The following is a 25,230-nucleotide window of genomic DNA, read 5'->3' on the forward strand; positions in this document are numbered from 1 at the left end:
TATTTCAAATATAGATAACAGAGAGGGTATGTAGTCTCAACTTGGCTGTTACTAGCATTGATAAATTTCTATTTACTAGTTTGAAAACATTGTTTTCATTGTGTACACATTTCATAATTATCAGCAGGTGTGCCTTAATAAGAATGTGTTATTTCAACCAATGTAAAAAACTCATTAAATTATAAATTAAATGCATATTTGGCAAATCAAAGCAAACGCGTAAACCAATCTGGGTCCCCCCCCCCGCAACTATTTACGGATTGCCTCAACATTCAAATCTATAAACCACTTAGCACTCAACAACTCCTGCTGAGGCAAAGCTTTGCCAATCATGAGTAATAGATTGTTCAGCAGGATGGGAAAATACATCAGAGTTAAGGAAAGAAGGATGACGTTAGTGGTGTGAAAGCGACTCCCTCTTCTGCTTCATTCGGTAGCTTTTAGTACAGAATATTGTAATTCCTCTTCAGTCCTGGGAAAGGACCCGGTCTGCCTTGAGGAATTATGTCTGTAATATACTAGGATTATAGAGTTAAAAAACCAATGAAGGACAGAGAAATACTGGAAAATAAGAGCACCTCCTTCTTCAAGTTAAAATAATTCTGACACTTTTTTGATAGTGAAATAAATTTGGCCTCATTTTAATTTGTGATACTTTAAATATTAAACCTGTACTTTGAACCTGTACTTTGCAGATCTGATGTTTTGTGGGATGTTGTGATTGATACTATGGATTTTAAACAAAATTACGTATTTCGTTTAGCCAATTTTACTTTTATACTTGTATTATAATAAGACTTTTCCAGTTTTACTTAATCACATTTTAAAGAAATGGACATTCTTATTAATTCTGCTTAAAATACACTGACTACCGTCTGGAATGAAATTGAAAAGTGATACTATAAGTAAATAATTACATAAATTTCAACACACAGGTACAACATATTCTAGCAGAGATTACTGAGTTGAAATAATGCTAAGTTAAGTTGATGGCGGGTATGAATTAAGTAGAAGCTGACAAATAACTTGGTCTAGACTACAAAACCAGTCTCAGGGTCACGGACATAATTTTAGCTTTCTGATTCCTTGTATGTATCTGTATTTGTAAAGAATATTGAGTACACAGTGAGAAAGCCTTTCATTATCATATTCAAATGCGTAAAAATTAACCAATGGATAATGACGTGAACACAAAGAGAACAGGCTCGCTGGTGTCCCTCTTTATTCAATGAAGCAAGGGACGTGCTTATAATTTGAGTCTTGTCCATTCCTTTTCTGTCGTCTATCTATTTTGAATGTGTTTTTGCCTTTGCTATGATCCATGGAAATTAAGATAAGTCAAGCTGGCGTAGAAAATTTTTAGTTATGATTGGTTTTGTGTTGTGTGTAAAGCCAATTGCACTTAAGGCTGTTTCAACTGCTTCAGCTAAGAACAGAAACAATAAGAAATGAAGAGATACAACTTGTTCTATTTCTCCTACCATCTTAACAAAGTCAATGTTTATAAATTATTTTTGTGGCTTTCAAAAAAGTTTTGCCATTGTTACTATTGTGTCATTTAATTTAGGGCCTCTGTGGTCTACCATAGCCAGGGAATGAGATATCTTGGTTAATAAAATAGCACGGTTGACATAAAACTGGCAATTCTTTTAAATTTTTCATGGCTGAGTATTCTAGAGGCTCTCTCAACTGTCTCTTTGACACTGCAATACCTTCCTAACCGGTCTCCCTGTTTGCAGCCTTGAGACCCTCCAATCTGTTATCCTCAAAACATCCAGAGTGACTTTTAAGTGCAAGTCAGGCCACATCAAGCCTCTGCTCAAAACTCTCCAATCATTTCCACTTTACTTAAAAATGCATACTTCTCTTTCCAAGGCCTCTGAAGCCCTTCAAAACCCGACTCCTAAGCGGTCGCACTACTCTCGTCTGACTCCACTCTCCTCCACTGACTGCTGCAGTCATATGGTCTGAATCTTCCTTCAATGCGCCAACCTCTTCCTCGTTCAATCAGGTCTTCCGTGCTATATGACAACAGTGCTTTCTTTTTATTAGCTTCTTCCAGATGAAAGCGGAGTGTAGAGTAACAGCAAAATTCACCAGGTTACAGTAAGAGATTGCTTTTTTCCACCTGTAATTATTATATCAGGAAGCCCAGGTGGCCATCCCCAAAATTATTTTGTCCCGTTAAATAAAATCATTGTTTGGCCAGCCCCAGTGGCCTAGTGGTTAATTTCAGCAAGCTCCTCTTTGGTGGCCCGGGTTCAGTTCCCAGGTGCGGATCTACACTACTAGTCTGTCAGTGGCCATGCTGTGGTGGCAGTTCACATACAAAACAAAAAAAAAAAAAAAGGAAGAAGATTGGCAGTGGATGTTAGCTCAGGGCAAACCTTCCTTAACAAAAAATAAAAAATAAAAAAATAAAATCATTGTAGTCATTGGAGCTTTATGCCTTTGAACATTCAAAACTTTAAAATAAGAACATTTAAAAAATTTTTAAATTCGTTACTATTTCTATCATTTCCTCTATGTCTACCTCCAAAATGCTTTGGATTAGCTTTTGGAAATGAAGTTCATTGGAATTTCTGAAAATGTACTAAATTTAGAGCCTTCATCTTTCCTTTCATCAGCAGCTCTGGGTCCATTGGCATGGAACCTTAATATGGTAATTACCACCATGTTCAGGCCAGGAGTAAAGTTCTAGTTTTGCCACTTCTTTATTTCTCTCTCTCTCTCTTTCTTATCATCTATCTATCAACTATGTACTTTTAATATCAAACAAATAATGACGATAGTCAAGTTTTCAGAACACCAAGTACACAGGAGAAAAAAATCCTCTGGACGACGTCCCCACCAGTAAAATTGAATAAGTCACTGCCTATGCTTTAGTTTTCTTAAAGGAAGGGAGGAAATGGAAGGAAGGAAGGAAGCTGATGTTTGCCCAGTGCCAATCTCTTAGGAAGATCAGGCCATTCATTTGCTAACATCTGCGAAATGTTCTGACACCTCGGCATTGGATGTTCTACGAACACGCTGTACGTTATAATCATCATCTCTATCTCACTGCACCTAGTGGAGCAAAGTATTTGCCATCCGTCTCACACTGATGTTGTAGGCATTAATGAGATAATATCTATAAGATATTCACAGCTCCTTGGAATCAGGGGGTTATGTAAGTACAAAGGAATCTGATTATTATTAACCCAATACGTTATGTTGTCACCTCACTGCCCCTTTCATCAAGAGTAGATGTGAATGATTTCTCAAATTCACACTGAGAGAAACAGCAATACAACGTCAAGTTGCTTTGGAAACTGGAAGGTGTGTGTGTGTATCTGTGTATTTGAAATGTCATTTGAATCCAGTCTCTTGGGCAAACACATTTTCATTCTGAACTGTTTTGGTTACACTTAACATAAAGAGCCGTGATCAGAAGTTTCAGATCTTGGTTTATGAAGCTAAATGTTTTGAACCACACACTCCATTAGGAAGAAAAAGTAATAAAGCAAGATATAAAGTCATTTTAGTAGCCTTGTGACAAGACTAGATATAGCCGTTTTCAATCAGGGTTTTACTAAATCTATAGGTGTGTTAGCAATAAAGACCTGGCTTGACATTTCATAAACCTCACCAATATTTCCCTTTCCCTTTAAATAACCTTTCCTCTTTTCAAGGGATTTAATATTCCTCAAATTAAAAACTAAATCTTGAATCAGAAACAGGGTATGGGGGGTACTAGCATCAATCAGAAATAAATTAAGTCATGTATGATGAAGACTTAGAATTAAGAGTATTAGTGCTGTCTTGAGACATATATATGGGGGGTTCTGTGTAACACACAAGAGCATTCCATCACAACTCTTAGTACCAGTGCACGCTGCTACCGACAGCCCCCTTTTTTGTCTCTCTGTCCCTCTTTGTCTTTTAATCCCTCTGTTCTTTCCATCCATCCATATCTGTATTTCAATCTATCCATCTATTTACTCCTCTATCTTTCATCTGTCTATCATATCTCACAATACTTAATAAGTTAAGCTGTTTATCTTCAGTCAAGATCTGTCTTCTGAGCTCCTGATGCTGCAGACTCTACACTTCACCCTGGATGTTTTAAGGGCATTATAAACTGAGCAAGTCTGAAAATGAACAGAAGCTCTCCCCACCTCTATTTGCTCCAGGCTGCCCTGGCTGGAATCTGCTCTCCTAAGGTTCTACTTATCAGTAAACGCACTTGATAGCTCCCAAGAAAACACAGGAGACCCCCTCCTCCCATCATCTCCCATTTCCAGCTATTAACTATGCCCTATTGTATATATTGTTTTCTTCCATTAATCTTATCAATTGCTATTACTTAAGGAATTAAATCACTTCTATTTCTCAAACTTGAAAATCAAAAGTTTAACTATTACATCTGTTTAGTTTTCCTCCTCTGTGAGGAGTCATCAAATCTTTCGAATCAGGTGATTATTTACCTAACAGGCTTACAGAGTGTCCACAGTGGACTTGGGATTAATGGTTATAATCCTCTCACTGATCCACCAAAGTCAAGTAATTAAACGACATGTAAATTTTTTTCCCCAGATAATTAGCTTGTTACATGTGTTGTAACAATGAAAAATTAAAATCTTTGGCTAAACATTTCCTATAGTAATGAAAATTTTTTATAGTCAATTATACATTTCTCTACTTTCTTAAACTATTCTGAACATGAAAATTTAATATTTTCTTGAGGAGTTGTAACCATGGGCCCTCCAGGACCAGTTCAACTGACCCCATCTCTTATCAACAGAGTGATTAAGAATTGCCTTTCAGAAAATCTGCTAAGTCATGTAGCCAGAGCTTGTGCAAAAGAAGAAATCGTGACTTGAAACAACCTTGGAACCAAAGATCCTCCTTCCCGCAGAACCCAGGGACCAGAACACGACCAGAACTTGAAAGTTGGACTCTCATCAGAAGTAAAGGGTCCCTCATTCAGGAAGATCTGATGCTAAAATTCCTTCCCCACCTGATCAAATGAGGTTCCAAGAATGTTTAGAACCCCATCATAAATGTTTAGAAGCCTGTCATAAATGTTTAAAACTTTACCATAAATGCTTGAAGCCCACCAATCAAAATCTGTCCCACCAGAGCTGGCCCAGTGGCCCAGTGGTTAAGTTTGCACACTCTGCTTCCGTGGCCTGGGGTTTGCCAATTCAGATCCCGGGTGCGGACATGGTACCTCTTGTCAAGCCATGCTTGGCAGGCATCCCACATATAAAGTAGAGGAAGACGGGCATGGATGTTAGCTCAAGGTCAATCTTCCTCAGCAAAAAAAGAGAGGAGGATTGGCAGTTGATGTTAGATCAAGGCTAATCTTCCTCAAAAAAAAGCCCTGTCCTGCCAGCATTTCCACATGCTATCCTGTTCTCTCAAACCTCTTAAATTTTGCCCCAGATCCTGAATCAGGGAGAGAGATCTGAGGGCAAATGCCTCCTGTCTCCTTGCAGACAGATCTCACAGAAAAATGTTGATTTCTCCCCTAAAAGCTAATGCCGTAATTAATTGTCTTGTTTATGTGCATTGGGCAGAGAACTGCAATTTTGTGTGGTAACAGAGTCAGAACTGATATTTTGGATACCAATCTTTTTTTTTTTTTCCCTGAGGAAGATTTGCCCTGAGCTAACATCCATCACCAATCTTCCTCTTTTTGCTTGAGGAAGGCTGTCTCTGAGCTAACATCTGCACCAATCTTCCTCTATTTTTCGTATGTGGGATGCCACCACAGAATCGTTTCATGAGCATTGTGTAGGTCCACACCTGGGATCCAAACCCATGAACCCCAGGCCACCAAAGTAGAGTGTGTGAACTTCACCACTATGCTGTGGGGCTGGTCCTGGATACCAACTATTTTAGTACTGTGTAATGTGTCCATGCCTTCGTTGAGGTGTGTAAGGCCTGTTTCCTGTTTGCTAAATGGCTGGAGGCTCCTGTATGTTAAAGTTTGTGTTTCTATTACTGTCATGTTCATATTTGATTCAGTCAGTGTGTCTGTGTAAAATTACGTGTTCTTAGAGGCAAGGGGTGGATCGCTAAAGTTTTCTTCACACAGCTTTTAACCCAGAGCGTGCCCAAATAAGTTGTAGATTTCTTTTGATCGTAAACTTTTTTAAAAGGTGAAGTTATCTTTTAATTCCACTTTTAGGCAAAAGGGAAATGCTAACAAAGTTAATATGTTAATAATTTCATATTAGTCTTTTGTTGTATATAGTTAGGTCTTCAGAGACATGTTTTAGTTCAAAAGATATTTACACCAATGGAATAGTGATCTACGAGGAATAACTTCACCAATTATAGAGAATTTGAGTAATCCTCTGCTGCCGAGAAAACCCATCTTATGTAGGCTTACATGCATTTGGATGCGGACACTCTCCCCTCCTCTTCCCCCTTTCACATGCTGCCTGCAATATTTGTCATGGGGAAATAGCTGAGTGTGAAAGAGCCCCATCCAAATGGGATTGCATACATTTTGATCCAGGGGACCATGGGGTAAGCAAACACCTATTTTGAGGGGAAACCAGATGGCTTTCTGGGAATTACTGCTCCTTAGCCCATCATTTCCCTAGCTTTCTCTGAAGAAAAATGTATCAGTGTCCATTTGGGATGGCTTGATGTCACCAACGGGAATCTAAACCAACATAACTTCCTTTTTCCCTCATCTCCTTCCTCATCAAGCTACACATGAATTAGGCTGTAGCGGCCCTGGGGATGGTCCTGCCCCAAGCTTAATGAGGGTGTGTTTTCTCAAGGATACACTGACTCCAAATGTATTAGTGGGGAAGCTGCTTAATATAAGACCGTATTTCATGGGACATAAACAGCCCTAGAGAAAGAGTAGCAGGTTCTTTAAGAAGATATTAACATTGGAATGAAATTTCCCTTTCTAAAACCACTGACTACCCTGTATAGACTCTGCTTGCTCACAATATGTTGGTCATCTGGATATTCAACCCAAGAAATTTCTGAAGGTAAGACTGACAGAGCCACTAGCCAGCACACTATAAAGTATATCAGCAGCAAGGGCAAGTTTTGACAGACTGAAGATAAAGGCATGCTTCGTTTTGTCAAGTTCTTTTCGCTCCTGCCATCCTTTCCCTTATTCCTACCCCCACCAAACCCATTTCATCTTCTTTGTTTTCATTTTAAAAATACAGTTATGACACGAGTGGTTTCAAGCAAACTGACAAAAAGTACCTGGGACAAGTCTGCCTGAAATATAAATTGTTTTTATGGGCATACACCAGTTTTCCTGCCAGTCTCGAGTTGTTGCTTTGGATTATTTTCACTGTAGTCACTGAGGAGGTTGGTTGAAAAGCAAGCCACTAAGAAAGAACGAAGCAGAGAATGAGCGGCTGGGAGCGTCGCTGGGAGGCTGGGAGCCAGTCACACACACAGGGAGGTAATTCCTCAGCTTCCCTCCACACACACACAGCATACTTGCTCAGAATTCTCATTTTCTTTCCTTAAATATACAAAATGAGGAAACAATGCCAGAAAGTTTGCCTGAGTTCTCAGCTGTGAGCAAAGAGAGAAATCAAAGTGGTTTTCTCCATGGTTTTAGAGTCTGAGTTAAAAGAGATGGATGATTTTCAGCTCTTCACCTAAGTATCACCAACTCTGTCTTCCCCATTTTCCTTCCCTACCTATTGGTCATCATTAGTGTGCTTTCCCTTTGACTGCAGGGCAGAGTGGTGCCGAACCCACTCCATTAATCAAGCAACAGATGGAGAATCAGGGCCCAGGAAACTCAAAAGCCGGAATCCTTTCTCTCCATCCCCTGAGATTTATGTACATTACCTAGAGGCTAGGCTTATTGAGAGATGATCGTGTACTAATAAGCTTTACAAATGGTGGCTCTTCCTGTGTGTGTGTGTGAGAGTGTGTGTTGTTTTGTGAGTTTGAACAGCTGAGCGGAGTACTGACACTGTACTTTCCAAAGTACTTTTTAAAGCATGTCTTAAATATAAGCTTTGTCTAGCAGACTCCTATACTCTAATAGTAGTGCTTAGGAAACATTTTTCATCCCCTCGTGTTGTTTTGAAGCTAGCTTAGAGCCTGAACTGGGAGAGGCTTTTTAATATTTATGGAGACTCACAATGTGCTAAGTACCAAATGGGGCAGGTAGGAGTAAATGTTCAAGGACGGCTTCATTTTGTTTGATTCCTAGGAGCCACGAGCGCAATGTGTGCCTCTCAGGTTAGGAACAGACCTCATGCAGGTGTTATTCTGTAAGGACAGTTGACCTAGTTCTCCAGAGAAACAGAACCAATGGGATGTGTGTGTGTATATTTATAGATATAGATATATAAAGATTTATTTTAAGAAATTGGCTCACGCGACTATGGGCTCTGGCAAGTCTGAAATCTGCAGGGTGGACCGGTAGGCCAGAAATCCAGGGGAGAGCTGATTCTGTAGTTCAGGTCTGAAGGCCGTCAGACTGCAGACCCAGAAAAGAACTGATATTGCAGTTCAGGTCTGAAGGCTGTCTGCTGCTGAATTCCCTCCTGTCCAGGAAAGTCCGTCTTTTATTCTAGTCAGCCTTTCAACTGAGGGGCTGATATCCACTCAGATTATGAAAGGCGATCTGCTTTGCTCGAATCTACCAATTTAAATGTTAATCTCCTTCAAAAACAGCCTCACAGAAACATCCAGAATAATGTTTGACTGCATATCTGGGCACCATGGCAGAGCCAAGTTGACACCTAAAATTAACCATCACATTACTCTGACTCAAGGCTGATAGTGGCAATGGGATCCACCCAAGTCAGGTATCCCTATATCTTTTCAAATGCACAGACCTTGCGTGTAGAGCTCCCGGGTTTTACGTGCATACATACCCCCGTGTAACCACACCCAGCTTAAGACGTGGTGAGCGTTCATCCCCTCAGAAAGCTCTCCTGTGCCCCTTTCTAGCCAATCTCTCTCACCCCCAGCGCTAACCACTTTGTCTTCCATCTTCATGGGTTAGTTTTGTCGATTCATGAACTTCACATAAATAGAATTGGTTAGCATTTATTTATTTGTCTGCTTTCTTTCACTAACATTTTTTTGGATTTATCTACAGGGTTCTCATAACTTAAATCTTTTAATAACAACAAAAAATAAAAATATGAGAATTTCTTTGTCTCGGTTTCTATGAGTTCTACTTTTGTTTCTTATTTTATATCGCATGATCCACCAATTCTCTTCCCTGCCTATGCTGTTCTGTGTTGCCATACTTTTTTGCATTCTATACCTTATTTCTCTATTGCTAATTGCAGAAAAATCTTCCTTTTAACAGTCTGCAATTGCTCCAAGTCACGCTTTAAGTATGGAGCCTTCATCAGTTGTTGCACGTAGTTGAAATATTGAAGTGCTCCCCGACCCTTAGCTTTTAACTGCCACCTCTCAGTACATAGCAATATCCTCTTTTTCAGTTCCCCCTTGCCCTGAAGCCTGTGTGCCAGATGGAACGAGAGTCGGTGGAATTACATAGGTCACTGCTGTGTTTGCCTGGGGGAAACAACTTCCAGGTTGAGTACTACCTAAAAAAGTGTCTTTATTTCTGTGCAGAAGTCTTTTGTCCTTTGGTGAGGAAGATTGGCCCTGAACTAACATCCATTGCTAATCTTCTTCTTTTTGCTTGAGGAAGATTGTCACTGAGCTAACATCTGTACCAATCTTCCTCTATTTTGTATGTGAGATGCTGCCACAGAGTGGCTTGCTGAGCAGTGTGTAGGTCTGCACCTGGGATCCAAACTGGCAAACCCCAGGCTGCCAAAGCAGAGTGTACAAACTTAGCCACTATACCACCAGGCTGGCCCCAGAAGTCTTTTATTTATTTATTTATTTATTTATTTTTGAGGAAGATTAGTCCTGAGCTGACATCTGCCGCCAATCTCCCTCTTTTTGCTGAGGAAAACTGGCCCTGAGCTAACATCTGTGCTCATCTTCCTCTACTTTATCTGTGGGATGCCTGCCACAGCATGGCTTGACAAGCAGTGTGTAGGTCCAAATGCAGGATCCGAACTGGCAAACTACAGGCAGCTGAAGTAGAATGTGCCAACTTAACTACTGTGCCACCGGGCCAGGCCCAGAAGTCATTTTTAAAAAATAATCTCTCAATGCACTGAAATCCAACGTCCTTCCTATCTGCTTTAACCTTTGATTTTACTGTCAGGCCCCTTCTAGTGGGTCACACATGCTTGGATAACTGTGTAATCTTTGGGATAAGCTATAACTGTGCCAGAGAAGTAACATTGTAATGAGGTCCCTTTGGTTCCTGAGCTGACACTTTGCTATTCATGGCAAGGTTGATCAGATTCTGGGCTCCTATGAGCATACCTCTGTGCAGAATTCAGTTGTGCCCTGACTCTGAAAGTCATCTCAACTGATGCTCCCTGAGGAACCTCCTGATCTACTTTATGAGTATCATGAAAACCTGCTCTCAGGCCTTTGGAATCATCATTCTAGAACCATGTTTTATCCACTGCACTAGAGAAGGAGGCATGAAGACTCATGAGCTCCCATCTCCCTGTGTACCACTGCTTTGGTGGCCAGTCAAGCAACAAAATCGAAATTCTGCAGGATTCTCAGAATGACAGTCAAAGCTCATGTTTATTCAGATGCTCAGTGCCTGCACTGGCAATGTCATCTACTATTTCCTTGACTTTATAAGTATTTTCAGACAGGCCCTTGTTCACGCTATTGGAATATACTCTGGGCTGAACTGTCACAAGCAATTCAGCAGAAAGACCAGCATTATATCTTTAGCATCAAGAAGGAACAAGTTTTAAGCTTTAAAGATAAAGAATTTAATGTGCTAAGAGACAGCGAAGGTGATGACGTTTGCAATGCAAACTCAGTGTAAACACAGTTTACCATTCCCACCTCTTGGAATAAAGTGGCATAGATGCCAGAAAAACTGACAACATACTTGTAGTGTAAACATCATAACCTGTTCAAAAGCCTTTCAAGAAATACAGAGTGTGATTGCCAACTGTGGGAAATTCTGCTCTCTAAATAGTCTCTGATTCTTTGTGTTCTTTCTTCTTTTCCTCCCTCCTCCCTTCTCTCTCTCCTTTTTCCCTTTCTTTCCACCTCTTATACCCTCTCTCTCTCTTCCTTTCTTCCTCACTTTACTTCTTTCAATAAGTATTTGCATGGACCTACTGTGTACCAAATATCCTCCTAGCCCTTGACAAGAATCCTAGTAAACAAGACAAAGACCCAGCCCTCATGGAAACTGATTTTTTTCCCCTCTTCAGTCTCCTCCTCCTCCTCCTCCTTCTCTCCTTCTGATTGATTTCATGCCGCACCATTGGGCTAAAACTAGAGTAGCCTAGTAACCATAAAGCGGGGCAGTCAATGTCAGCTGGCAGCCACAGGAAAACCTTGTAAAAGAAATGCTGCTGCTTCCATAGGCTTCTCTGAGCCTGCGCTGGGAGCACAGAGCAAAAGGCGTATAGAAGGCTCCGTGCTTACAACTGCCTTTATTAATGACAAGGAATAATGCAACTGGTTCTGCACCTCCGCCAGGTCCCCATCTATCATCAAGACCCTTATTAGCTGTTGATTAGACTTGCTGGGTGTCAGTGATTATATTGCTAAAGCGCCAGCAATGCCTCATCCCTGTGGTAGCAGTCACCATTTCTGAGCATGTCAACTTAGAAGAATAATCAAGTAACAGTTATGAGATACCGAAGCTGCCTGGCTTATTCTCAGATACCTTTTAATTATTTTATATTCTTACTTACTTCCTGGAGATCTTGAACCCCTTATTCAGTTTTGCTGTGTTGTCCATAGTCTGAAAGGTGGCTGTTTAGCACCAGCCCTTGCTGCACCGTACAGCTCGGGCTGAGATGCGCTTTCACGTCGCTGCCCAGTGTAAGTGAATTTGAGAGCCATTGGGCTGGTTGGAATAGTGCTTCCCCTGAGAACGTTTCAGTTTCTAAAATGATTTTAAAAAATGCTTGACTTGGACTTATGTTATATATCACATACACTGACTCTCACTTCTCTTGTCTTCCTAGTACCTGTCCCACGTGTTGTACATGGTAGGTGCTTAACTAATAATTGTTGAATTAAATGAAAGTGGAATATTATTGCATACTCTGTTTGATCCTTCTGTCCATTCTTGCTTCCTTATTCAACTTAACATTACAAAGTTCACAAATACAAAGAAATCTCTTTCTCCAAAAAAAAAAGGAAACTGGTGAAGCCATTTAAAAATTTTTATTACGTAAGGCTCTATAGACTTAGTGCCTACACAAGTTTAGGACACACAAAGTTTCTTATGTTACTTATATTGGAGACTATTGAAATATTTGCAAGATCTCACTTTCTTAGCACTTCTGGGAATATTTAAAACACATAACACTTTTACTACAGAGTTATATTAATAAGTTTAAATAATTAAGTATAGCTATATTAGTGGTTCATGTAGGAGACTGATCAAGCTCCCCATCTTCTCTCTTCTGCCTTTAGATTTGATTCTGGGGGTGTCATTGCCACGTTCACTGTAGCTGAGGATGTGGTAAAATTTTCCATTGGGGAATCCTTCCTGCCACAGAACACTCTTCTGATGCTTCCCCACTAACCATTATGGAGAAAAACAAGAGGGGCTTTTCTGCCATTCCAGGACACAAGGCAGCTGAGTACCTGCTGATCACCCACAGTTTGTGGCTATGAACTAGCCAAGAAAAATTGTACCGGACAGAGCTAAACTGGCAACAAGGACTTGATTCAAGACTCTTGCAGTAGAGGGGAGAGATTGAACTCAACTCCTTTGCCACCAGACAGATGGAAGGATTTTTAAGTGCTGGGGGGAGCTAGCGGAAAACTACTGGAGTCCATGAGTGGGGAGGTTGGTCATTGTGATTAGACCACCTGTGTTTGCTAATTGGCACTTACTGAAGTTAGGCTCCTACCCTCCCACAAAGACTGGGAGATGGGAACTCTATCATTCTTCATGATTCCCTTTCAAAGGCATCTCTCCCAGCTCCTTGAGAAAGACATTCCTGGGTTGCAAAACTGTCAAGAGGCCTAGAGAAGATCTACCTGCATTTCAAAGGGACAGAGAAAGAATTTGCAATTATATGTTTTCTAAAGCAAATGCTCTAAGAGAGAGGCGGTCAAAGGGGTCCTAGAGTCAGGAAGAAACCTGAGTTTCCTCTAGCTGAAGAGAACGATAAGGCTGTCTTGGCAAATGCTCATCCACTACCTTTGAGCTCTTGGTCTCTCACTAAATACTTGTCGGTTTTGTGAGGAAGGAATTTAACTCTAGTTCCTCCTTTCCCTTGGAGTGGTCACATTCTCCTCTCTGCTCACCACCTTCTGCTTCTTGTTAAATGTACTTGCAGTTTCCCTGGGGACTTTCTTCATCTTCTGCCAACCCCCTCTCAAATGGCGCATTTATATATGAGTTCATACCTCACTTTCTTTCTAAAAGAGTGTGCAGAGGCTCAATCTCATTACCTGTAGCCGTTAGAGTCTGAATTTAGCTTCTGGGTTCCTAGAGGACAGAGACCATGTCATGATTGAGTTCTGATTTATACACATCAATGGGTCAGTAAGCATTGCTTTGCCTCCAGCAAAGAAGAGCTCATTCAGTGACTCAGCAATGAAGACAATTGACACTGAAAACCAAAGAAAATGTGGATTTTCTGTTGGTCTAAATGATAGACAGCAGAGGGGTCTGTTTCTCAGAATTTTTTTGAAGACTGAATATTCACTGTATGTATATGTTAAATGTCAAGTATAATTCACTCAAAATTTCAGCTCCGAAGAAAGCAAAAAAGCAAGTGTAACAATGGGGAAGGCAGCCTGCAAAAGTGAGGAAACACTGGATGATTTTGAGTTTGAGGAAAGCAAAAATGTCAATTGTGTAAACAAAGACAAGGCAAGTTCAAATAAACAGAAAGCAAACTGAGAAGGATGTATAAAGACCCTGATAGAAAAGGATCTCGAAAGTCTAAGGATTGAAGACAGCGCAAGAATAAAGCTCAGTCAACTTTCCAGGATGCAGAGTGTTCATGACTTTCATCATAGAGGAGGCCAGAAAACTGCATCACTTGTGGTTCTAAGGAGCACTTACTGCCTAGTTATGAGGAGAGAAGAAGGACAAATAATTGACAGAAGCTCATGAAGGAAGTCTGCTGATAAAAGATTTAGGTAGTACTTAGGAGAGCAGAAAAAATTGTTGGCAGCGCTAAGCTCTCTTGACCTTCTTTAGCAGGAGCCCTGAGTTCCCAGGGACGAGTTCAATGTCCGGGTTAATGGGAGGAAAAATATGTAGATTCATAGCGCAGGTCCTTTGCAAGAACAGAGAGAATAACTGTTGACCTCTTGTCTTAGTTCCAGCTGCTTTAACAAAATATCATAGACTAGGTGACTTAAACAAAAGAATTTATTTCTGTTGTAATTATATATTGTTCTGGATGCTGGGAAGTCTGAGATCAGGGTGTCAATATGATTTTCTTGGTGAGTCCTCTCTTCCTGATTATCAGATGCCCACCTTGTTGCTGTGTCCTCACATGGAAGAGGAGAGATCATCTCTTTACTGTCTCTTTTATGAGCACAGTAATTTCATTCATAAAGGCTCCACCCTCATGACCTAATTAACTCCCAAAGGCCCCACTCCCTAATACCATCACATTGGGGATTAGGGCTTCAATGTATGAATTGGTGGGGAACACGACATTCAGTCCATGTCACCACATAAAGTAAACACAATGGGCCAGTCTATTGAATTAGGCAAATGTTTGGTAGTCAGGGCCCAAAGTAAGTGGATGAGTCTTACTGTCAGTAATAAGGACTAACAGAAATAGTTACTCTCTAGTGGATGCTTCCTCCTTGTCTGTCATGGATGGAAGAGGGTTGGGGTTGCTCAGTTCAGCTCATCACAACTGCTCAGATATGAATAATCATGGAACTAGAAGACCCAAACATTGAGGGCATGATGTAATTAGATCCCCGTCTAATCTTCTCGTTTTATCAATGATGAAATCGGGGCCAGGAAAGGTTAAGGACTCTCCAAAGTCAGTAAGTAACCTTTGATACTGATTCCCAATCCAGTGAGTTTCTTTACTTTGTTTTTGTCCATTCCACAGTGGAGTTTTGGATCTGCATGCATTTATCTCTAGTAAATTTATTTGGAATATTCAAAGGACTAGTAAATTTCTCACTTTACACTGCAACTCTCTCTCTCTCTCTCTCTGGAACATTTTAACTTCTTCTGAATATAGGTTCCACTATGTGAAAACTCTTTTTACCTTTAGTTGTGTGCTTCTCAGATCTCCCTACTAGTTTCTTGACTTTTCAGTCACTTTCAGTTATAAAAACAGTCTATCTTGGTTATGAACATTTAGATCTATCCCTTTAGAACTTTCAGCTCAAAGCTTTCATCCTTTCTCTGCAGAGGCCAGACTTGCGGATCCAGCTACAAGCTGTTGGGAGCTGGTGATGTGGAGTTCTCTGCTTTCTCACAGTTCTTCTAGGTTGGCTGCGATTGCTCCTCCTTTGTATGATCAAGCTACCATCATTGTTGATGAGGTTGTCCCCTCTCTCCTGGGGAGAGTTACTTTTCCAACACTGAAGGCCATCCCATAGGCTCTTGTTCCTGGAGTCTCCTTATATTATTCAACTCTCTTGGGAGCTACTATCAAGATATTGAAGCCCCTTTGCCTGTTTTAGGTTTTCCTAGCCTAAGCTAAGAACTTTCTTAGCACCTGCTCTTTCAGCTCTCCAAATTCTCAAATCTCTCTCTTCATTCCCTAAAGCTTCCAGATTGGGTATGTACTCTACCAGTTCTGTGACTCAGAATTTTTAGGCAAGAGAAAAATGACTTGTTAACTCAATGGAATGGCTTGGGCATCTCCTTATCTTATAGAAAAGGGAAGAACACTCCTACCTGGTTCTCCCCAAACTCCACCTTCATTCCAAAGACGATCTTTTCTCATCACTCTAAGATGCTTGTATATTTTTGTTATATCACCCAGAGGTGGGAGTTCAGATGGACGGAACAGCAGGATTCTAATGCCCCTTTTTGCTAAAAGTGCAACTTGCAGAGACTATTATGATGAATTTGGAAGATGGAATATTTAACAACCATATCTTTTATTCTCAACTTTGGTGTCCAGTTGACAATTATTGGAAATGCTACATATATATATAGTCCCTACCTATATAAATTTTCTATATTCAGGATTTTGTATTGATAGAGGCATCATTGCTATAAAGACACAATTTACTTTCTGTTTTGCTAGTTTAAAGAATGAGTTCCTGTGCACTCTGTGATGTATTTTTGACAGCCTGGATGAATTTTGAAGTAAACTTTGTGGACTATAGATATGAACATTTCATATTTTTCTGCAAGATTGATTGACTGCTCTTAAAAATAGAATACTAGGGAGAGAAAATGTCAGAAGTCATCTAGACTAGTCCCCCGCTTTCAAGCACTTAAATTTAGACCAATTGCAGTCTAAATTTGGTTTTTTTTTAATCCCTATGTAATGGAGACCCATAACCTTCTTTGGTTTGGTTCATTCAAGCATTTCTTCCAATACCTCACGTAAATCTCCCCTTCTGGGACGTGTGCTCCTTTTTTGTAACCTTTCTTACACTTGCGTTGCTGCAGCTCTTTGACTTTTCCCCTAAATTTGGTTTCAGTGGTGCATAAAAGTAATTTTCTGAATTCCACTCAGACCTAGTATCATGCCCAGAGGTCTCATGGATCTTTTCCAGACAGTATCTAAACCCTATGGAAACTAAGGGAGAATGACAGAGGGCTGATAGAGGCTGATCGCTGGGAACAAAAGAGAGAAAGGGCAAACAAGAAGGAGAAAGAAACTGAAGATGTCAAGAACCTACGAAGCTGGGCTCCCGTAGTAAGACCAGCATGTTTCCCCCACAACAACAACATGCAGGAAATGATGTTTGGAGGAACCGACCAAATCTTTACCAGCACCTCACTGTCTAGCCCCTTTCCTATCCTGTTGAGTGATAGTCCCTAAGCATCCTTCCCCAGAGGTGAGAAGAGGAAGAGAGATGCCATCATTGGCAGCCAATCTACCAGACTTTGTCACTGTCAGTAAGTATGGGCAATGCATAGTCAATGTATAATTGAGGGGGGACAAAAGACTGTGCAGAGAGAGTGAGAAGAATGTGACCTTTGGATCTTGTAATGGAGAAGCAAGCTGAATGCATGAGGGGGAAGGTATGAGTAGAAATTTTAAAATAGGGGTCCAAAGGAGAACATCTTTGACACGGGATTATGAATGAGTTCAATTTATAAATTTACAGATGTAATTATTTTTTGTAGCCATACCTGGTTTTGATAATATTTAAAAGGATCATTGATGCCCTTACACTGAGTTAATAGAAAGCATTAACATATTTTTGATATATTTATACAATGACCTACACTCTCTTTGACAATCTAAGAAACATTTATGTCAGCCCAACATAGAAGTGTGATTATATTTGTTTTTCAAATATTCGCATGTTCTTTTCCTTCTTTCCTTCCTTTCTTTCTTTCTTTCTGTCTTTTTTGCATGTGTGGCTTTCATTCTGCCAACATTATTGCCTCCATAGAAAGGAAACTCAGTGTTAAGAATGAATGACCGTTTCTTCACCACTGAATAGTTTAGAATCATGTATACCTAATGAAAGAACTAATCCAGATTACTCTCCCCAAAGTTTAATTTTATACCCAAAGAAGTTCTTTTCTTGTAGTAAAGGTAAGAGGGCCTAGAGTAAGGAACCCCTAGGGTGTTAAATTTTTATTATTTCCAGACAAGGCAAAATTACAACTCTTGTTTCTATTGCAAGAGGGAGAATTTAAGACCTCTATACATACATTTTTAAAAGGTTATGAAGAACTGTATGTAGCTGACATTTCAGTGTATGATCAAGTGTTCCTCAATCTTAAATAGACACTTTAAATGTGTCAGATACAGCGTCACCTGCTCACTGTAGCATGTAAACTTCCCCACATACCATTTGACATTACCTGACCAAGTGATTTCATTGTCCAGTGTGCCCTACTTTCTGCTCATTCAGCCATTCTATTTAGCATTCCATCTGCTAAGAGGAACTATTTTACACCGGTAACAGATTGTGTCTATGCTTATCTTTCAAAAGCCCCCATCATTTTCAGATATTTTAAGTGATTGTTGTTACCCTTTCTTTGGCCAGAAAAGGGGCAAGAATTCAAAACTTGCAACATTGTGTCATATTGTGCCTGATCTGATTCTATATTTGAAAAGTCTGAGAATTCACTGTGATGTTCAAATTACTATCATTGTGTTTTCATCCCAAAATCAAGTTGTCAAAATCAACAAGGAGTTTCTGAAAGACAGAACAGAATGCGATGAGGAAAAAAATGTGTTTTCAAAAATCTACTTAGTCCACCCACTTTGGGTAAATGCACTAATATCTCCCTTTGAATTTAAGATATCAAAACTGTATGATGGGCTGGGACTGCTTGAGACTTAGATGCGCAGTAAGCCAACAATACATATCAAGCATCCTTTTACGTATGGACTTGTTTCCTTTTGTGAAACGATGTTTTTTAAAAGAAAAAAAGTTTGTTGTGAGAAATTTCAGTCTCATCTGTCTTGGATATTGTTTCCTTTTTAGGGTGGAGTTATTTTGCTTAAATTGCACATGGATTGTTGAACACTGTTTTGATGGTTTATATTCCATTTTATTGTAAGCCAAATGATACCTTTCTTTACAGGTGACAGACAGGCGGCACAGCTGAAGAAGCACCATTAAGGAAAGCACATAGTTTGTCGGAGAGAGTCACTGAGGGATTGAGTGGAAAATCAAGAGCCCTAGAGAGGCATGTCAAAGCCGCTCAGTGTGCACGTGTTACATGAGGCACTACTGAGATGTAAAAAATCTAGTTTCTCTTTGCCTTCTTCTTTCACCCCCAGGTGGAAGCCCAATGTTCAGTTAGAAAGAGGTTCAGTTTGAAAAAAGGGAAATTCAATTCAGCACACATTTATTGAGAGGCTGCCATGTAAAAGCACAGTTTATAATAATGATGAGGTCAACAGAAAGTTTACTAAGCTGTAGACATTATCTACAGGGCTTGAAAGCTAGAGTATTCACTATATTTTACATGTGCACGTGCAAACATATGCTCACGCAATATGCACAAACATACAAACGGACTAAAGCATTTGTCTTAATCAGATTGGGCTGCTATAACAGAATACCGCAGGCTGGGTGGCTTATAAACAACAGAAATTTATTTCTCACAGTTCTGGAGGCATGGAGTCCCAGGTGAGGGTGCCCTCATGGTTGGGTTCTGGTGAGAGCCCTCTTCCGTGTTGCAGGCAGCCATTTTCTCATCATATCGTCTCACGGCAGAGAGGATGAGAGAGCTGTCTAGGGTCCCTTTTATGAGGGCACTAATCTCACTCATGAGGGCTCCACTTTCATAATCTAATCACCTCCCAAAGGTCCTACCTCCTAGTTCTATCACACTGTGGGTTAGGATTTCAACACACGAATTTGGGGGGACACAAAGAGTCACTCCATAATGGCATTAAATAAGATTTTCAAAAGAAAGAGAGCACATGTATTTCATCTTGGAAAGTGATCCTAGGCTTATCCTACTTCCTTTTCACCGTTTCTAGCGGTGAATCACGGAAGGGGCAGAATGATATATATTTGTGGGTACAGAAAGCTCAAATTCCCCCAACTTGGTCACCAGGAATGATGAGGGAACCCACTCAATTTTTCCCCTTGCTTATTGTTCTCTATATTCTAGATTTGAGGGATACAGAGTCAGTAATATCTGTCTGTTAAGTGTATTCTGTGTCTTGAAGGACAATGAACCAACCCTTAAGATTGCTGGCTCCTGAGCTGAGCTGGGAAAGGTCATTCTATTGTATATAGGCTGGCAGTTTCTGCATGATGCAGTGTATAAGAAAACCAAAGGATCACATGTCCATGTGTCCATTGTCACTTCTTTGACATAAAGTGGATCTGTTGGTCCTAGGATATATTACGCAGAATCTGATATCAATAAATCAGGTAGTTTATGGGCCCTTGCAGAGGCATTGCAGACAGGAAAGAAAAATCCTGGCCAGGATTTTTATCAATCCTAGTAAAACTTCATCAGCATCCCTCCAGGGTGAAAGAGGCTTTTGCAATCAACTTGCTACGAAGTAGCTGATTGGTCTCCTCGAGAGATGATACCATATTGAGGACTCAGATTTGATCTCTGCTCCTGACATTTCGGATCTTCTTCAGAGCAGAAGCTTTGGGGACAGAAAGCTCATCTTGATTGAGCTTTTTATGTCCTCCATTCCCTGTCTCAGTGACGCTCCATTCCTAGGCCTTTGCCCAATCCCTGGAGTGAAGAGGCCAGAGTCTGTCTGATATCACTGGATGGGTAATTCTGTGTACTGATGTTCAGTGTTTATCTGTGGCATATGCTCTCTGGTGTCCATTGACGTGAGACACAAAGGTCTACATGCTTTGTGCCCAATCCCAAAGGTCCATCCAAAGGCATCTTGCTCAGACATCCTTGTCTTCGCTCTTACAATACTACTCCATCCATGCCTCTCAGCTTCCAAGAGGGTTGCCTCTGTCCAAGAGTTTGTATATATACATACTTCAGAGCAACTCTTTCTCTACTTAAAGTTGATAAGTAAGAGTATTGCTCAAAGTTCTGCCACAGGGCCAGTTTCCCCTCTCCATTATGTTTTTCAGGGCTACCCCTGAACGGATTTGTAGTTTCTCAACTGTCCATTTTCAGTCTGCACCAATATTTCAAGCTGATCTATTCACTAATAAGGCTCAATTGCTTTTTCTATCAGCTGATGGGAGTGGTCCCTCTCCCCTTACCCATTTCCCATACAAGGCTATAAAGGGAAGCTAAGGAAGAGATGGCAGTTCAAAAGAGGTAAATGACATAGGATCTGGGACACTGGTTTGTCTAATTGTTTGGTGCTGTGTGAACCTGCTTGGCCTGAATCCAGACCTTTTCTATCATTTATGACATACTGATGTGCCTGTTCCACCTTGTGACTTGGTGGATATGACATTTCCTTCCTCGTGATAAGCATGATAAGAACCATGGTGAATAGTCCTCTTCTGCAGAAGGCATGGTCTTGCTTTGGAACCCTGGAGTTCTGCACCACAACTCTTTGTTTGTGCAGTCTTGACAGAAATCCCACCTGGTGCCCTTATCTGCCACAGATTCCCTGGTGAACCATTGAATCTTTCAAGTCACACAACCGAATCTGCAGGGCAGCTTGTGCCCCAGTCTGATCCTACTGCAGAGCCCTTTCTTCTTCTGAGTCCTCCAGGAATTGAGTTGGGCCTCTGTCCCTAAGTGTGGCATATTCTGTCTTCAAAATCCAAAGATATTTACTAAGCATTGTGACTATGTTTTAGTGGTAGAAAGTACAAGTGCAATAAATTTCCCTGACCTCGGAGGGGATGTCCTGCCAGGCCCTCAATCATTGGACCCCTAAAATCCTCATTGATGTTAGAGGCCCAGGAATCTTTAAGAGTTTGCCTCTCACCCCCTGGTGCACCTTCTAGCAAACATTGGCATCCAGAGGGATTGCTCACGATGACCCATTTATAGGATGTAAAAATTGCAGTGGACTACGGTGGTGCTCTGCAGCATATGAAGCAGTCAAGCTTCCTTTGAACTGTACTGTGACAGAAAGCAGGATTCATATCAATTATTTTAACTGAGAGAGTTTAACGTAAGAAATTGGTTAAGTAAGCGTTGGAAAATTGAAAAAGCAAAAGGAGAATATTGAATTAATATCGAGAAACTGCAGGATGTACTCCTCACCTCAGGTGAGGGAAACAATGAAATAAGTTGGGGTATTAAAACTTAGAAGCTTGGAGGTGGAACCCAAGTATATGAAATGGGGTGTTTGCCAGATGGTGCTAGTGCCTCAGGAACTTGGGGAGCCCCTAATGCTGAGAATCGGATCTCTAAGGAAGGTGCTGCTGAGTCAATGCTGATATCTCTGAGGCTGGTTCTGAAAATGTGGGAAAAACTCTGGAAGTGAGCAAACTGTGCTTCTAGGATGAAGAACCATTGGTAGAATGAGGCCGGCAGAACAGTGAGCAATCCAGAAGCGTCTCCCTTCTTCCTCCCCCAGCCTTCCAACCCCGCTTCCTGACATCTATTTGGAACCACTGGCAAAGGAGAAATAGGGTTTTGCAGAATCCCAACACCAGTATCAAAAAGCAAAGCTCAGAAGGGAGAGTCCAGAGCTGAGAGACAGTAGCTAAATAACCAGTCCATCTGACACAATAGTAAATCACAGACAAAGCCCAATAAATCCAAGTCTGCCCCATTCTCATAAATCAGATTCAAACCCCTTGGGTGCTTTACAAACTGGATTTATTTAAGTGCTTTCCAGGCTCTGGAACAGGTGAGTGCCCCCATTCATTCCTTCATTTACTCACTCTTTCATTAATTCATTCTTTCTTCCTAAAAGAATTATTGCACATCAGCTACATGCTACATCGTATGGCTGGTTGCTTTGTCCTTAAGACTCTTTGAGACACATATTCCCTTCAGCTAACCAGAGCAGCCAGAGTTCGAAGGAGAGCAGGACAAAGAAAATAATATTTTAGGCCAAGGAGAAGAGTTTCAATATGGAGAAGCACGTTCAACAGTTTCAAATGCTAAAGAGAGCTATAAATAAATGAGTTAATCTCTAAGATTAAATATTTGTTCCCAGTTAGAGTAGAGAGAACAATTTACTGTAACCAAGGTTATAAGACATTGTTAGTTGACAGTTTCTCATAGAAGAAGAAAAGTAACTTTTTAAACAGGTAAAGTCTGCATAAGAAATAAGAATGGTATTTGGAGAAGGAATTAGAGAAATTCTAATGGGGAGTCTACATAAAACATGCTGTTCAGGGGCCAGCTTGGTGGCATAGTGGTTAAGTTTTCACACTCTGCTTCAGCAGCCCAGGGTTTGTAGGTTCAGATCTCAGGCACAGACCTACACACCACTCATCAAGCCACGCTGTGGTGGTGTCCCACATACAAAAATAGAGGAAGATTGGCACAGATGTTAGCTCAGCGACAATCTTCCTCACCAAAAAAACAAAAACAAAAAAATTGCATGTTGTTCATTGGTGAAGAAAAAATGTAAAATAGCATGTAAATGCAGTTGAAAATAAATGCCTCCAGTTTGCAGTTAATTTAGTCATTCTGGGACTCCTGCAAGGCATTACTTTGCTTACATGGCATTTTCTTTCCTCTGCTTTGTCTGACATTGTTAATTTTTTATTTATTTTGACAATTATCTTAATTAAAACGTATTTTATTCACCCCCAGGATGAAGGCAAAGTGTAATTTGTAAAAACAAACAGTTAAGCATGTGTACATCCTGGAGAGCGAGATCCTGGTGAGAAGCAGGATGGATTCCACTGATGCAGAAAGAGTGGCCTGGAGGAGCCTGAAAGGGGTGATTCAGAGCCAGCACGGAGTCCCCAGGCTAGCCCCTCAATGAGGAAGGCCTGGAGGATGAACGCACTCACAGCTGTGGCTTCTTCACAATTGATTGGGAAACCTCTACTCCTGAGGTCCTCTACCCAGTGACCACTTCGTTAGCCATCCGTGCTACAGTACATCTTCCAGGACACATGAGATGCTCTGTTGGAGAACATGGTCTTCACTTAGCAGAAGCAGAAGAGGCATCAAAATAAGCCATTCTCACACTGATTCTTCATCACTGGGGATTTGGCGCCTTTTCACTGTTTATTTTAATATAACTGACAACCTTTGTAGTCAATTTGGTATCATTCATATCCTGAAATATCATAGACCTGTCTGTATCTGATTTGCAAAGTACAGTAAGCAGAATAATGCAATGAAAGTTATGATGCTTTATCTTAAGGAGGAGTTGAACGTAAAGCTTTCTTGCTTCCTCATGTTGATCTGAAAACTAGTCATTTTCTTCAATGAATTCATTATGTTGCTAAAAGAAATTCTGTCAAGTTCAACATCACAGAGTAGTGAATTCTTCGCTTATAGTGATAGCTTATAATAGGAACCATGCACAAGAGTACACAATCTTTGATATTGATATGTTATTTTAATCGCAGTAGATAATTGTTTTAGGACCATTAGGGAATGAAAATGGGAGAAAGCCAATTTTCTGTAGTAGTCTTAGAGACAGGCAGTTATAAAAGTGGATTTCATGAAAAACGATGTTTGTAACTCTAGCTTCAATCATAACATGTAAGTGTAGAAAGACCTGATGACAAAATAAATACAAGCCAAACCTTTCAGGAATCACTTACCCTGCTCTCTAATGAATACAGCAGCTGTACAACTTTAAGACTAGAATTTTAAACAACGCTTTAAGGAGTGTTGAGCCTACTCCCATGGTGTGACACTGGTAGTTAACCTTCCTGAGAAAGCATCACCTCCTGAATCCAGACCCGGCCTCTCCCTCAACAGCACTCAATGACTCTGAGGCCAGGTGGGGCTCCCCTGGCCTTTGGACATCTAAATAAAGTTGGCTGAGATTCCAGGTCCATATTAGTGACAGCCACAAGTCATGCCCACAATTTTTGCAAATTCTTGACAAGTTACTTTCATAGGATCATCTCTGTCACCACATCCTGAGCCTGCACATGTTATTTATGCATTTTCCATGTCTGCAGCACACATATATCTTAAAAACTCTCTCACGCCAAGTGTTTGCTAGGCTTCACACTTCCCTGTGAGTTAGCAATGTCACAGGGGGTTTATGCCATTTACGTTCTCCTCCTTTCTTTCTTCCTCTCCTATCTTCACCTCTCTTTCTCTATCTCCTTCTGCCTCTTTCCAAAAGATAAAAGAAAAAAAGAAAGAAATTCCCATTTTACACAGGATAATCTGAGTCTCCAAAGACCCAGGGTCTGTGGGATTTCCATCTCAGCAGTTTATCAAGGCCTTCCCCCAATGAAGGAGTTTTTCTCACTATAAGAACTCTTCTACCTGCTATGGAGAGAGCACAGCTTTCTCCATTACTTCACATCGCAAAAGTTTCTACAAACATGATTGCTGCAGTCCTCCTAATACCACCATAGATGATGGGAAGGGATTGGAGTTTTCATATTTGAGATGAGAAAAACTGGCCAGAGAGGGAAAACTCAAGACTTCTTATCCGCAAAAAAGGAGGAAAATCAAGGAGAGAGTAAATCACTGTCTTTTTTCAGACGCATCTGCAAATG

This window comes from Equus caballus, chromosome 8, assembly GCF_041296265.1.
Source record: "Equus caballus isolate H_3958 breed thoroughbred chromosome 8, TB-T2T, whole genome shotgun sequence".
Classification (NCBI taxonomy): Eukaryota; Metazoa; Chordata; class Mammalia; order Perissodactyla; family Equidae; genus Equus; species Equus caballus.